This window comes from Triticum aestivum, chromosome 5A (assembly GCF_018294505.1).
Source record: "Triticum aestivum cultivar Chinese Spring chromosome 5A, IWGSC CS RefSeq v2.1, whole genome shotgun sequence".
In the NCBI taxonomy this organism is placed as follows: domain Eukaryota; kingdom Viridiplantae; phylum Streptophyta; class Magnoliopsida; order Poales; family Poaceae; genus Triticum; species Triticum aestivum.
This window is the reverse complement of record NC_057806.1, coordinates 642,884,463-642,899,983: the sequence shown is the minus strand read 5'-3', so window position 1 is coordinate 642,899,983 and position 15,521 is coordinate 642,884,463. Positions and strand designations below refer to the sequence as shown.

General features: G+C 44.5%; 1 long non-coding RNA gene across 1 annotated transcript; it reads right to left on the bottom strand.

Moving 5' to 3' along the window:
• Nucleotides 1–2,993: 2,993 nt before the first annotated feature.
• Nucleotides 2,994–4,270, bottom strand: LOC123108140 (uncharacterized). The gene is made up of 2 exons (XR_006451844.1): nt 3,698–4,270; nt 2,994–3,609 (listed from the first exon to the last, which is right to left on the bottom strand). It is a non-coding gene; the product is annotated as an uncharacterized lncRNA (long non-coding RNA).
• Nucleotides 4,271–15,521: the final 11,251 nt, after the last annotated feature.

The following is a 15,521-nucleotide window of genomic DNA, read 5'->3' as shown; positions in this document are numbered from 1 at the left end:
CCTTTTTTGCGGGCGATATTCTCCGTTCAAGAAGTAAATGATAATTGTAGTTTTCCTCTCTCCTTTTTTTTTTGCATGGATTGTGGATTTTCACCAAAGTCTTGGGAACTGTTTAAGAATAGTTCAAAGTAGTGTATGCATATGTAGAAATATTTTTTGTCCAAATTCATACTCTCTCCGTCCCGAATTACTTGTACTAACAAAAATGGATGGAAATTGATGTATGTTAAACTAAAAATACGTCGGGAGGCATCCATTTTTAAGACAAGTAGTTGCGGACAAAGGGAGTACTACCTCCGTCCCGGTGTATAAGTCATTCGCGTAGTTCTAGGTCGATAATTTAACTATCTAAATATGTATTATATGTGACAAAAAATATATATTTAGAAACTACATCCGTGTGGAAATCTAGTGGTATACTTTTCATGACATATAACGCATATTTAATTCCTCAAATCGATGACCTAGAACTACGCGAATGACTTATACACCCGGACGGAGGGAGTAGTTCTCTTGCACATTTTACGTTAATTTGGATATGTGGAAGATCAAGATCAATTGACCAGGAAGAGTTGAATCGGAGATAGTTAAGATTGCTCTATCCCACGAGCCATGTATATATCCTATGAAACACTTCATGTCTTGTGTTTACGTTTATATCGTATCCATACTCATATGGATATATTTGTCAATGACACATATCGATGACATGGTGATGGGAAGTAGGGTACAAAGAATGAATATTGAGAGACGAGCATCTTGTCGTAATTTCAGACATAAGTCTTCAACATATTCTCCAAACAAATAAATGTGTCTAGATATGAACCATGTAGGTTTGTATGGCATGTGTTTTGTCTGTCAGTATCGTTTACTCCTACAGTTAGCGGTGTGCTTGTTTTATCATGGATTAAGTCTTTTGTGCAACGTTAACAGCATATTGATCCATTAGAATTGACTTCAAAATGTCCATTATGTTTTTCCAACAAAAATGCCATTATGTAATGACATCGGCTACTTGAACAGAGAGTACATATATAGAAAAATTAATTAGTTTAATTTTCATTGAATCGTCATATCCTATGACAGAATCCGCCTATATTGCATAAGGCCTACACAAATGCTTAGAGCAAGTGCCTACCACATTAGTAGGTCTATGAACAAAATTAACAACACATATATAGTTGTTTAGGTTATCGTTGTAATATTCACCTTATCTACTGCCTCTATAAAAGCACGAAAGAGCATATCTAACTCATAATCTGAACCATCTATACAAAACAAAATCTAAAGGTCCAAAACCTATCAATGCTGAGCACCAACCATGTTGAGCGCACTACTGAGCCATTAATGCCACCCATCAACCCCTAATCTCGTAACCCTTCGTTATCGTCATAACTCCCTCACCGACTGCCCCACACACGTTGCCTCCCAATCCCCCGCCGCACTCTTCCTTCAAGCCATCGGATGACCGGCGCACGCCGCTTCCCTACTCCATTGCCTCTCGCATCTAGCCATCGTCCTGTCCTACGAGAGGGCCACCGTCCTCTGCTCTGACATTGCTCTTCTACTCTGAGCCCCCAACCCGAACCACGCGTCAATGCCCAACCTAGCACCACCGCTAAGGTCTTGCATGGAACCACACATGTGGCCACCCAGCCCCGTTGAGGTACAGGCGGGAACCGTCTCCACAACGACTGAGAAGATGGGACACTAAAATGATCGGTATGGTCGACTAGAAAGGGATAGAATAGGCGAGTAACAAATTTTAACTTCGTTTGCAATTTTTAGGCTCGATAATAAAATATGTTATCTAGATATGCAATTAGGTGGAGCAACCTATATGACAAGCACAACAAACAGGAATTGCAAGCTAAAAGTGAACACAAGATAATAAGCCTGCACAAAGTAAAGGATAGAAGTAATCATAAGTGGAGTAGATGATGTGTTTCTGAAGTTCCCTCCTTCGGGGGGTACGTATTCGTTTGAGGGGTGTGGAGGCACGATGCTCCCCAATAGCCACAATGGTTCACCCTATTCTCCTCACTCCCTTGCACCATGCATGGTGTCATGAATCCACTAGCGGTACCCTTCAAGGCAACAACCGAAACCTTTACAAGCAAGGTTCGGGCAGTCGCCACAACTTAATTGTAGGCTCCCAACACCACCATGAAGCTAGGGTGCCCAAACACCCAAGAGCGACAAGATCCACGGGAGAATGATGGGGGAATCAAATTTCTTTGATGGAAATGTAGATCTAGCTCTCCTCCCTCGATCACTAGCAAATCAACAAGTTTGGTGGCTAAAGAACGAGATCGACAAGATAGAGCTTAGGGCATCAATGGAGGAGAGAGGGGGACAAGAGGTAGGTGGGAGGAGGAAGAACCTCCTCCTTAAATAGCTCCACCAAAATGCAACTGTCATGTACAGAAAATGCACAAGGTGATACAACTGCTTCGGAGAGGTACAACCGTCCAAGTCCCGTAAAACAATCTGTAGGGTCCAAGTAGTACAAACGCATCATGTAGAAGGCGTTTCCAAGGCCTAAGCGGTACAACCACTGGGGCCAATGGTGGTACCGGTTATTCTTTAAACTAGAAAATTCCCCGCGCGTTGCAGCGGGAATTTTGAGTAAATAATTTGCAAAGAAAAAAATGTTAACGATATTGTATGCATGTTATATAATGTACTAAAGTGGAAGCGTCATATGCATTATTAGTGCATCACTTGATGATTCAGAAACATGATAATAAATTTTCAGGTCCTAAAAAACCATGAGTTGTTAAAATTCATAACACATTTACATACACCACGCTTACATACTTCTTCCAATACATAACAATAAAATGAGCATGTTGCATTCGTTGATATTCTGCACATGCATATGTTCATTTTGGCAATAACTAAATGTTATCCCTGAAGTACAGTTGGCAACTTGCAAACTTGATGGATCACCAAACAGATCATACCGCCAAGTGATGGAACAGCAAACAGTATTATGTGAAATAATAATTCAAACAAATAGTTCAATATTCAGTTAACATGACCACAGAGGTTAAATATCCAACTCAGTAAGCTATCATCCAGCATGCTGGAGATACAACCATTCATCTTTCTCTAAAATAATGTACAGTTTAAGTGCAAAACCTCAATACAATAGTCAAATCGTATCAAGCTTTAGTATCTAGAACACAATATATATAATTCAAGCTTTGCATCAGCCAATACATGAAATTTCCAAGACAGACAACTGATGTAGTTCTACGTACAACAATTTTTAAAATTTTAAATCTCTGAATTTAAGAACCAGACTGCAAAAACAGGATGGTGGGGCAGAATCAAAACAGACTCTGCGACGAAGAGGCTGCAGGGAGAACCTGGTATGGAGACTTGGAGAGGGGAGGAGACATCTAGGGCTGCAGACCTGTCCCGGCAAACACGGACGACACCTGCAGACGATGGCTGATGGGTGTCGACAATAAATAAAGACTTCAAATTCGTTCCACCATCTTGCAAGATAGTTTATCAGGAATCAGCTCGATTCGGGGAAGATGGTTTGGAGAAGAAGACGGCCCATATTGCCTGAATATTGAAGAAGAAGACTCATATTGCCTGAATATTGGTGATGACATGTGACAGGCTTAGAGAGGGGTCTGACTTGAGAAGAAAAAGACCCGTCTGATTTTTTTCCATGACTTACCTGAAGAATGAGAATAATCGCATGAGTGCTTCTCTGATAGAACTCGCTACCAGCTACCTCCTCCCTTCGTTCCATCCAGGCGGCCTGTCGTCTCTATGCGCTGCCAGGATGAAGTAGCGCGTCGCTCCGCTGGCAATTTGGAGGCTTGCTACCTCGCCGCCTCAGCACGTCTCCCCGCCGCCTCTATTAGACCAAAAGCTTGACAATGTTGTTGGCCAGCAGAATATGATAAAATCGAACGGAAATTTTGCAGATGTTCTGACCCGGTGGAGATTGAAAGTTAAGCCTCACCGAATCTATTTGCCACCTCTCTCTGGCTCGACCCCCTCAAAAAACACTCCCTTCTCGGGCACACTCTGCCATGGACGGCCATGCTCCTCTGTCACAACCACTGTGGACTGGTGAGCTTAGGAGGTCACACCGGTGACAGATCTGTTAGGCGCACCAAGAAGATAAGAGATCTCAGAAGATAAAGCGTTGGGGAGGCAGGACTGATTGGGAATTAAAGGTGGAAGGGGAAGTGGAAGGGAAGGGAGGCGGACTGATTGAAAATTAATGTTGAAGGGAGGCGGAAGGTAGACATGAACTGAACCAAACAGACCGAAAGTATGTCCCAGTTTTTTCACTAAAACTCTGACCGGAACATATTCGCTTGTAAGAATCATAATGAAACGTGACTGTTTGAGTGTGTTTGCTTGCTGATGTGGCAGGATTGCTGACTTGGATATGCTGCATGTCAAGAGAATTAGGTTAGTGGGGATGAACTATTTAGGTATTATAGATATCTGGAACAACCGCTCTAGCACCGCCCAAAGTGCCACTGCCAGACCCGAGAAAAAAGAGGTGGTAGTTGGGTTGGTACAAGAGCTAGTAGTACCACTCCAGGACAAGGAGTGATACAAACATATTTGCGTCTGGTACAGTTCCCTGGTTGTGCCCCGGTTGCCCCACTCCACAGAGGGAGAGGTACAACCGCTTGGGTGGTTTCTACCAGATTGAATTTTGGTCTCTCTTCTCGAACGGTTAGGGAGGTAAATATGGGTGAAATATGTATTTTGTGTATGTGTTTTTTATTCCACCCGTACCTTTCGACGCGAACCCCCTCTTAACAGTACAGATATCCTACAACCAAAGAAATAAAAGCGTCAAAAATGTCGTCTTCACTCTTTTCCTTCCATAGGGGTACATAACCGTCTTGTGCCATATAAAATGTGCATGTGTAGCTCATGCACATGGTTAGTCCGCAAATTTGAGTTGTAATCAACACCAAAACACTTAAGACAGAAAATGTCCTTCAACCACCACCGAGGTGTCCCTCTTTAACCGCCAGACCGTACCGGAGACTCTAACCTGTTGTAGATTCACAGCTCCAACGAAAAACAGGCAATTAGACCTCCCTCCCCTCTACTTGTTCGGGATAAGGGACTTGATATGTGAACTTTCGCAAGCACATGATTCGTACTTTTTATGTGAGGCGGTTCTTTGCGATTCCCTTGTGCATATAAGCCTTTATTTGAGACACCACTTGCATTGCAAACAGAAGCTAAGCTGACTGAATTCAAAAGGACTTGCACCACGCAAATCTAAGAAATCAGACTCCAGTTTCCTAGCATGGTCAATCCAACAAAGGTAACAATTTACATGGCTAGGTAAGTAGGCGCATAAGATTGTTCTCTTGGAGGAATCAAATCTCAAATGTACCGGATTGAACGATATAGTTCTTTGCTTGAAAGCTTTCAAGTCATGTCGTTTTGTGTGGTTAAGATTAATATTAATTTGTGAATCTAGTGTTATTTTCATTTTATTCCAACTTTACCATCAGACTCAATGAGCCTATCACCATGTTCTTTATGGAGACATTTGATTGTCTTTGATCCAAAACATATTATACATGCGAGATGCCTGTTAACTAGGATCAATAAGAAAATTTCCCTCCCGGTTACATGTGTTGCATGTGCACGTTTACTAGTTCACTTAGTTGTACAATCCTATGGGTCCTTTTGGTTTTGAGCCAAAAAACGTTAAGGGCAAAAAAAACTGACGTCGACCACATGATGCGCATATTAGGACGAGAGACAACTATTTGGCCTGCCAACACTCCAAAATGGCAGTATCACACACAATACATATAAAAAAGTCTGACGCAAAGCACAATTATTAATTTTGGACCCTAATAGGAAAATGACTTTCTCTCCGTGGTGTCATAGGAGGAAACCATGCTTTAGGAGGCTCCCGCAAGCGAAAGATACTTTTCACATTGGGGAGCTCCCCCGAGCGATCAATGTCTAGCGACCATTCGCTCTGAGAGGGTATATAGTGAACCATTCCATTGTTCTATCGAAGCAAATGCATTGAGATTCGTGTGCAAAATACGACGTATTCAGAGGTTTTGGCCTTTTTGCCAACACAAAACATTCCATAAGCTTTCCGTTAATTTCCGGGCATGTGGCGTCGGGATAGCCCAAGTTTTGGTAGCGAGAGAAGTTCTCTTGAAATCAGTGGTACAAGCTCTACCGACCTACTCTATGAGTTGTTTCAAACTCACAAAAGGTTTGTGCAAGAAACTTATTAAGACCATGTCTAAATATTGGTGGGCTGGATCACTTGACAAAAGAGGGATGCATTGGCAAGCCTGGGAAAAAATGGCAATCCCAAAGTCCAAGGGGGGCATGGGATTCAGGGATATGGAAGTATTCAATGATGCAATGTTGGCCAAACAGGCTTGGAGACTGTTGGAATATCCTGACAGCTTATGTGCGAGGGTTTTGAAAGGGAGGTACTACCCTGATGGTGAGTTCCTTTCTGCTAACTGCCCCGCAAGTGCCTCTCGCACTTGGAAGGCAATTATATGTGGGCGTGAGTTACTGAAAACAGGGCTCATTCGACGCATTGGCGATGGCATGAAAACGAAGATATGGCATGACAACTGGATTGAGGGCACAAGATCCATGCGCCCATTAGGAAGGCTCACTGATGAGCCGGTTCAGTTGGTTGGGGATCTATTGGATCCGGATACTGGTAAGTGGGAAGAGGAGATAGTACGTCAAGTATTCCTGCCACCAGACGTTGAAGCTATACTGGCTATGTCGAGACCTAGACGGGGTGGAGAGGATATTTGGGCATGGGCGTGGGAGAAATCCGGCATCTTCAGTGTAAGAACAGCCTACCGAGAAACAATGGATCAAAAACAGAACCTGCAGGCCAGGGAGGGCAGCTCTCGAGGGGCTGATAGTATGTGGAAGGAGCTCTGGAAGCTACAAGTGCTGCCGAAGATCCGGGTCTTTTGGTGGCGAGTGGTCAAAAATATGCTACCCTGCATGTAGGAGCTGCAACGACGACATGTTAGCGATTATGCGGGTTGTCCGTTGTGCGGACATGGAGATGAAAGTCTCCATCTGTAAGTGCATCTAGTGCCACCCCTAGTTGGTTCTAGAGTATTGATGACAAACCTAGTTGAGGGACTAATGTGTTTGTGAGAATTGCAGGATAATACAGGTAGAAGTCCCTCATTGATTTGGTTTTCTTACCAGAGATGACCCCTAAAAATGTATCAAGACATTGATGTCAAGGATGGTATATGAAGATATTCACATTGAAGACTATGACAAGAGAAGACATCGCATGAAGCCTATGGAGCTCGAAGACTTAGATCTTTCGTAGTTCTTTTTCTTCTTCTTGTTGAGTCATAGGAACCACCGTACTGTTAAGTGGGGTCCAAGGAGAACCATTCAGAATGACTGAAGTGATGCTTAACCAAAACCTATGTCTTCGAGTGAAGACTATGAGAGCGAATCTTGTCCAGAGTCGGACAAGTCAGCTTTGCTTGTAGCCCAAGTAAAGTTGCCGTGTGAGTTTGAAATCTGACCGTTGGAACACGTGTCAGTTCCTTAGTGACCCAGGGTCATTTCGGACAAATCAGGTCGGGTTGCCTAGTGGCTATAAATAGCCCACCCCCTACAACCATAAACGGTTGGCTGCTCAGAGTTAGTGTACGGCTTTTGTCGTTTGAGAGCAACCCACCTCGAAGCCTTTGAGAGAGAATTCCTTGCGAGGATAAAGCCCTAACCACCCAGAGCCAAAGAGAATTAGGCATCACTTAAGTCTTCTTGTCTGTGTGATCTGAAGACTTATTACACTTGAGGACTGTGAATCCTCCAGCCGGTTAGGCGTCGCGTTCTGAGCATCCAAGAGACATTGTGGATTGCCGGTGAACGAAGTCTGTGAAGGTTTGGGAGTCTACCTTGAAGACTTACCAGAGTGATTGGGCGAGGTCTGTGTGACCTTAGCTCAAGGGGAATACGGTGAGGACTGGGTGTCCTGAGCTGCGTGTTCAGGACTGGGTGTCCGGGACTGTGTGTCCTCAGATTTAAATACCTAGCCGCCCTAACCAGACGTACAGTTGTCACAGCAACTGGAACTGGTCCAACACATCATTGTCTTCAACGAGTCACTGGTTTCATCCTTCCTTTCTCTTTACGTACTGTTACTCCTTGTGAAGTCATTGTATGATTGCACTATCTTTTATCTTCACTGAGTGACTGCGTGTTCTGTTTGGCTTCATAATATCTTCCTACCTGATCCTTACTACATTACTGCTATTAGTCATTGTGCTGTCACTCTATTGAATACTTGACTATGGCTTGCCTAGTGTAGTCTACCTTTCGCTGCAGAGGGTAATAGGTTTATTTCTATCATTTGTCTTCATAACTTTCACGTTTTGAAGACTTTCATAAAAATCGCCTATTCACCCCCCCTCTAGTCGATATAACGCACTTTCAATTGGTATCAGAGCGAGGTACTCCCTTGTTCTGTGTGATTCGGTTTAACCACCTGGAGTTTTAGCTATGTCGACTGCAGGGATAATCAAAGTCTCCGCTGCGTGCCCCGTCTTCGATGGAACTGAATATCCCTACTGGAAGAATAAGATGCGCATGCATCTTGAAGCCATTGACGTCGACCTATGGTATGTCGTCAAGAACGGCGTTCCCAAGGCTGGAGAAGGTGTCACTGCTACTGATGTCAAGAAGTTCGTTCAACTGGACTCTACCACCAAGAATATCATCTGTGGTCATCTGACCAAAGGACAGTATGGTCGCGTGAGTGCTTTGGAAACATCTAAGCTAGTCTGGGACTGGCTCTCCAAGGTCAACGAAGGCGTCTCAACCCAGAGAGATCAGAGAATCAGTGTCCTTCGCAACCTCTTCAACCGCTTCAAGAGAAATGACAATGAGAATGTCCAGCTCACATTTGATCGACTCACTGACATCACGAATGAGCTTCAAGCCCTTGGCGCTACTGAGATCACCAAGCATGAAGTCGTCAAGACACTACTGAGATCACTTGACAGTTCGTTTGACACCCTAGCCCTGATGATTCAAGGACGTCCTGATTTCAAGACACTCGATCCGTCTGACATACTTGAGAGGCTCAACACACATGAGTTTCAGCTTTCTGAGAAAAGAGATATCTACGGTCCAAACTATGGGCGAACTCGTGCCTTGAAGGCAAAAGCTGTCTCCTCATCTAAAGAAGAATCTGACAGCAGTTCTGATGATCCTGAAGACATTGGAAGGGAACTTGCTATGCTTGTGAAGAAGTTCCAAAAATTCACCAAGAAGAAAGGCTTCAAAAAGTCTTCCCGATCAAGCTTAAGGAATGATGAAGCTTCTGCTCATGACTACAAGAAGAAAACATGTCACAAGTGCAAGAAACCTGGCCACTTCATCTCTGAGTGTCCGCACTGGGACAATGAGAACAAAAAGAAGAAGAAGAGCAAGGAATATGACTCTGACGACAAGAAGAAGAAGAAATACTCAAAGTCTTCTTCCAAGTCTTCTTCAAAGTCTTCATCACACAAGAAGAGCTCATCTGGCAAGGCACATGCGTTTGTTGGCAAGGAAATGGATTCAGAGGAGGAGTCCGCTTCTAAGGAGGCTGAGGTGGAGTCTGAGGAGGAGTCCGATTCTGGCGTCGCAAGTCTGGCTACAGCATACGTTGCCAAGTCCATCTTCAACACTGAAGACAATAACCTCATCACCGACACCGATGCAAACGACAAGGACTACTCCGCTCCTACCTACTGCTTCACTGTTAGACAAAAGCGATGATCTGTTAGGCGCTGAAATGACTCGATCTGAGTCCTTAATTGAAGACATAAAAAATATTCACGTTAAGTATGAGGAACTTGAAAGTCGTCATGAAACGCTCTCAACGACTCATGAAAAGCTTTCCTATGATTATCTTCAAAGGAAGCAAGATCTTGAGAAATTGAGAGCGGCTCATGAAGATCTTCAAAAGGAAAACGAGTCACTTTGCACCGAACATATCAACTCTGCTCAGGAAGGATTTGAACCACCATGTCTTAAGTGCATTGAGCGTGATAATGCTACTACTGTTGCTGAATGTTCTACTGTTGCTACTGTTGCAATATCTTCAACTGTTGATGTGGGAACTAACCCCTCTGCTGAGGATTCCATTGCTATTGCTGATGAGAATGCTAGGTTGAAGACATTGCTTGAAACAGGGATGTACAAAAGTCTTAAAGGGCATCAGACACTATGTGATGTCCTCAAAAAGCAGATCTTGAACCGAAACCCGAGGAAAGAGGGTGTTGGGTTCGTAAGGAAAATGAATGCTGATGGCTCTTACTGGAAACCTGAGCAGTACCCCAAAACCACATGGGTTGCTGCAAAGGAATCTTCAGCAGATCTATCCAATCTATCTGGCTTCTCTTGTGCAAATCTCATTGTCATTGATGAATCCTTTGATGCAAACTATAAACTGTTTAAGAATCAGAATGGTGAAGTGTTTGCCAGGTACATTGGTACTAACTGCAGGAATGGACCACCTATGAAGAAGATCTGGGTTCCGAAAAAGTGTCTGGAGAACCTTCCTGTGAATGTCATCATGACACCACACGTGAAGAAGACAAACCTCAGACCACAGGCTTCATACGGTCCAAAGGCTTCATACAGACAGAGGACTCACCTGAGTCGCACTAACGCAAATGTTTTGCAGAGAAACCATACTCAGGCCTATGAATATGAGCGCGGTTCATCAAACCGCCATGTTCATAAGACCAAGAACTATTCTGCTTATTCTTATGAGTACTATTGTCCGCCTGCAAGACTTTTTGCTAGGGCTCCAAAGCCAAAGTTCTCAGATGCTGCACTTAGACTTATTGCTTCTAAGCCACCCTTGAAGATGTGGGTGGCTAAGAAAGCTTAACTCTCTTTTGCAGGGAAAGGTCTCCAGCAGAAAACCAAAATCGTCTGACGCTATTGCTGGGGACCTTAAACATCTTGTAGGGCGCAAGATCAAATGCCCGAATGGTCTTACTATGTACTTCGTTTCTGAATCGCTTGCTACTCTCCCTATCAGTCCTAATCTGGATCTAAGCTTTCATAACCCACTGGTTCGTCAAATGTTTTTGCTTCACAATTCTCTTCGTGAAGCCTATCCCCCTAACTGCACTGTAGGGTACGACACCAGCGTCTTCAGAATGGATTATTGATAGTGGGTGTACCAACCACATGACTGGCAAAAGAAGCCTTCTTATGGACTCAACCTTACGTCCATCTGATAAGAGTCACATCACATTTGCTGACACTGGTAAAAGTAAGGTATTGGGTCTAGGTAGAGTTGCAATCTCAAAGGATCAACACATGGATAAAGTCATGCTTGTTGAATCCCTTGGCTTCAACTTAATGTCTGTCTCAATGCTTTGTGATTTGAACATGATCGTAATATTTGGAAAATATCGCTGCCTTGTACTAATGGAATCTGACAAGTCTCTAGTGTTTGAAGGGTATCGTAAAGATGACTTGTACGTGGTAGATTTCTCAGCAGGACCACAACTTGCCGTATATCTTCTAGCAAAGGCTTCAGAATGCTGGCTCTGGCATCGGAGGCTAGGGCATGCCGGCATGAGGAACCTCCACACCCTTGCAAAGAAGAAGCATGTCATAGGCATCGAGGGCGTCAAGTTCAAGAAAGATCACTTATGTGGTGCCTGTGAAGCAGGGAAGATGACGAGGGCCAAACATCCCTCGAAGACAATCATGACAACCACTCGACCCTTCGAACTGCTCCACATGGATCTTTTCGGTCCCACTCATTACTCAACTCTTACTACTACTGCTTGCCTCTATGGCTTTGTTATTGTTGATGATTATTCTAGATATACTTGGGTGCACATAATACTCTACAAGACTGAAGTGCAGGATGTCTTCAGACGCTTCGCCAATCGAGCAATGAACAACTATGGCGCCAAGATAAAGCACATCATAAGTGACAATGGCACTGAATTCAAGAATACTGGCCTTGATACATATCTTGATACCTTGGGCATCACACATGAATTCTCAGCCCCATACACGCCACAGCAGAATGGCATCGTCGAACGCAAGAATAGAACACTCATTGAGATGGCGCGAACGATGCTTGATGAATACAAGACTCCAAGAAAATTCTAGCCTGAAGCCATTGACACTGCATGCCATACAATCAATCGTGTTTATCTTCACAAGCTGCTGAACAAGACATCTTATGAGCTTCTTACTGGCAAGAAGCCAAATGTCAGTTACTTCAGAGTATTTGGTGCCACGTGCTGGATCAAGGATCCACATCACACTTCAAAATTTGCACCAAAAGCACATGAGGGTTTTATGCTTGGATATGGAAAGGATTTGCACTCCTACAGAGTCTTCAATCTCTTTCATTATAAAGTGGTTGAAACAGTGGATGTGCGGTTTGATGAGACTAACGGTTCACAAAGAGAGCACCTCCCAAATATGCTAGATGAAGTTCCATCCAGCGAATCGATCAAGCTTATGGGAACCGGAGAAATCATACCCTCTAAAGCTCAACCTAAAGAGGAACTTATCATCTCCGCACCTGATCAACCTGAAGACATGTTGGGGAACGTAGCAGAAAACAAAAAATTTCCTACGGTTTCACCAAGATCCATCTAGGAGTTCATCTAGCAACGAGTGATCGGATTGCATCTACATACCATTGTAGATCACGCGCGGAAGCGTTCAAAGAACAGGGATAAGGAAGGCGTACTCGACGTGATCCAAATCACCGGAGATCCTAGCGCCGAACGGACGGCACCTCCGTGTTCAACACACGTACGGTCAGCGTAACGTCTCCTCCTTCTTGATCCAGCAAGGGGAAGGAGAGGTTGAGGAAGATGGCTCCAGCAGCAGCACGACGGCGTGGTGGTGGTGGAGCTGCAGTACTCCGTCAGGGCTTCGCCAAGCTCTACGGAGGAGGAGGAGGTGTTGGAGAGGGAGAGGGAGGCGCCAGGGCTTAGGTGTGGCTGCCCTCCCTTCCCCCCACTATATATAGGGCCAAGGGAGAGGGGGGCGCAGCCTTGGCCCTTCCTCCAAGGAAGGGTGCGGCCAGGGAGGAGTCCATCCTCCCCAAGGCACCTAGGAGGTGCCTTCCCCCTTTAGGACTCTTCCTTTCCCTTATCTCTTGGCGCATGGGCCTCTTGGGGCTGGTGCCCTTGGCCCATATAGGCCAAGGCGCACACCCCTACAACCCATGTGCCCCCCCGGGGCAGGTGGACCCCCTTGGTGGACCCCCGAACCCCTTTCGGCACTCCCGGTACAATACCGATAATGCGCGAAACCTTTCCGGCGACCAAAACAAGATTTACCATATATAATTCTTTACCTCCGGACCATTCCGGAACTCCTCATGACATCCGGGATCTCATCCGGGACTCCGAATAACATTCGGGTTACTGCATACACATATCTCTACAACCCTAGCGTCACCGAACCTTAAGTTTGTAGACCCTACGGGTTCGGGAGACATGTAGACATGACCGAGATCGCTCTTTGGTCAATAACCAACAGCGGGATCTGGATACCCATGTTGGCTCCCACATGCTCCTCGATGATCTCATCGGATGAACCACGATGTCGAGGATTCAAGCAACCCCGTATACAATTCCCTTCGTCAATCGGTATGTTACTTGCCCGAGATTCGATCGTCGGTATCCCAATACCTCGTTCAATCTCGTTACCGGCAATTCACTTTACTCGTACCGTAATGCATGATTCCGTGACCAGACACTTGGTCACTTTGAGCTCATTATGATGATGCATTACCGAGTGGGCCCAGTGATACCTCTCCGTCATACGGAGTGACAAATCCCAGTCTTAATCCGTGTCAACCCAACAGACACTTTCGGAGATACCCGTAGTATACCTTTATAGTCACCTAGTTACGTTGTGACGTTTGGTACACCCAAAGCACTCCTACGGTATCCGGGAGTTACACGATCTCATGGTCTAAGGAAAAGATACTTGACATTGGAAAACTCTAGCAAACGAACTATACGATCTTGTGCTATTTTTAGGATTGGGTCTTGTCCATCACATCATTCTTCTAATGATGTGATCTCGTTATCAATGACATCCAATGTCCATAGTCAGGAAACCATGACTATCTGTTGATCAACGAGCTAGTCAACTAGAGGCTTACTAGGGACATGTTGGTGTCTGTGTATTCACACATGTATTACGATTTCCGGATAACACAATTATAGCATGAATAAAGACAATTATCATGAACAAGGAAATATAATAATAATGCTTTTATTATTGCCTCTAGGGCATATTTCCAACAGTCTCCCACTTGCACTAGAGTCAATAATCTAGTTACATTGTGATGAATCGAACACCCATGGAATTCTGGTGTTGATCATGTTTTGCTCTAGGGAGAGGTTTAGTCAATGGATCTGCTACATTCAGGTCCGTATGTACTTTACAAATATCTATGTCTCCATCTTGAACATTTTCACGAATGGAGTTGAAGCGACGCTTGATGTGCCTGGTCTTCTTGTGAAACCTGGGCTCCTTGGCAAGTGCAATAGCTCCAGTGTTGTCACAGAAGAGTTTGATTGGCCCCGACGCATTGGGTATGACTCCTAGGTCGGTGATGAACTCCTTCACCCAAATTGCTTCATGCGCTGCCTCCGAGGCTGCCATGTACTCCGCTTCACATGTAGATCCCGCCACGACGCTCTGCTTGCAACTGCACCAGCTTACTGCCCCACCATTCAAAATATACACGTATCCGGTTTGTGACTTGAGTCATCCAGATCTGTGTCGAAGCTAGCGTCGACGTAACCTTTTACGACGAGCTCTTCGTCACCTCCATAAACGAGAAACATTTCCTTAGTCCTTTTCAGGTACTTCAGGATATTCTTGACCGCTGTCCAGTGTTCCTTGCCGGGATTACTTTGGTACCTTCCTACCAAACTTACGGCAAGGTTTACATCAGGTCTGGTACACAGCATGGCATACATAATAGAACCTATGGCTGAGGCATAGGGGATGACACTCATCTCTTCTATATCTTCTGCCGTGGTCGGACATTGAGCTGAGCTCAATTTCACACCTTGTAACACAGGCAAGAACCCCTTCTTAGACTGATCCATATTGAACTTTCTTCAATATCTTATCAAGGTATGTGCTTTGTGAAAGACCTATGAGGCGTCTTGATCTATCTCTATAGATCTTGATGCCTAATATATAAGCAGCTTCTCCAAGGTCCTTCATTGAAAAACTCTTATTCAAGTAGGCCTTAATGCTGTCCAAGAGTTCTATATCATTTCCCATCAAAAGTATGTCATCTACATATAATATGAGAAATGCTACAGAGCTCCCACTCACTTTCTTGTAAACGCAGGCTTCTCCATAAGTCTGCGTAAACCCAAACGCTTTGATCATCTCATCAAAGCGAATGTTCCAACTCCGAGATGCTTGCACCAGCCCATAAATCGAGCGTTGGAGCTTGCACACCTTGT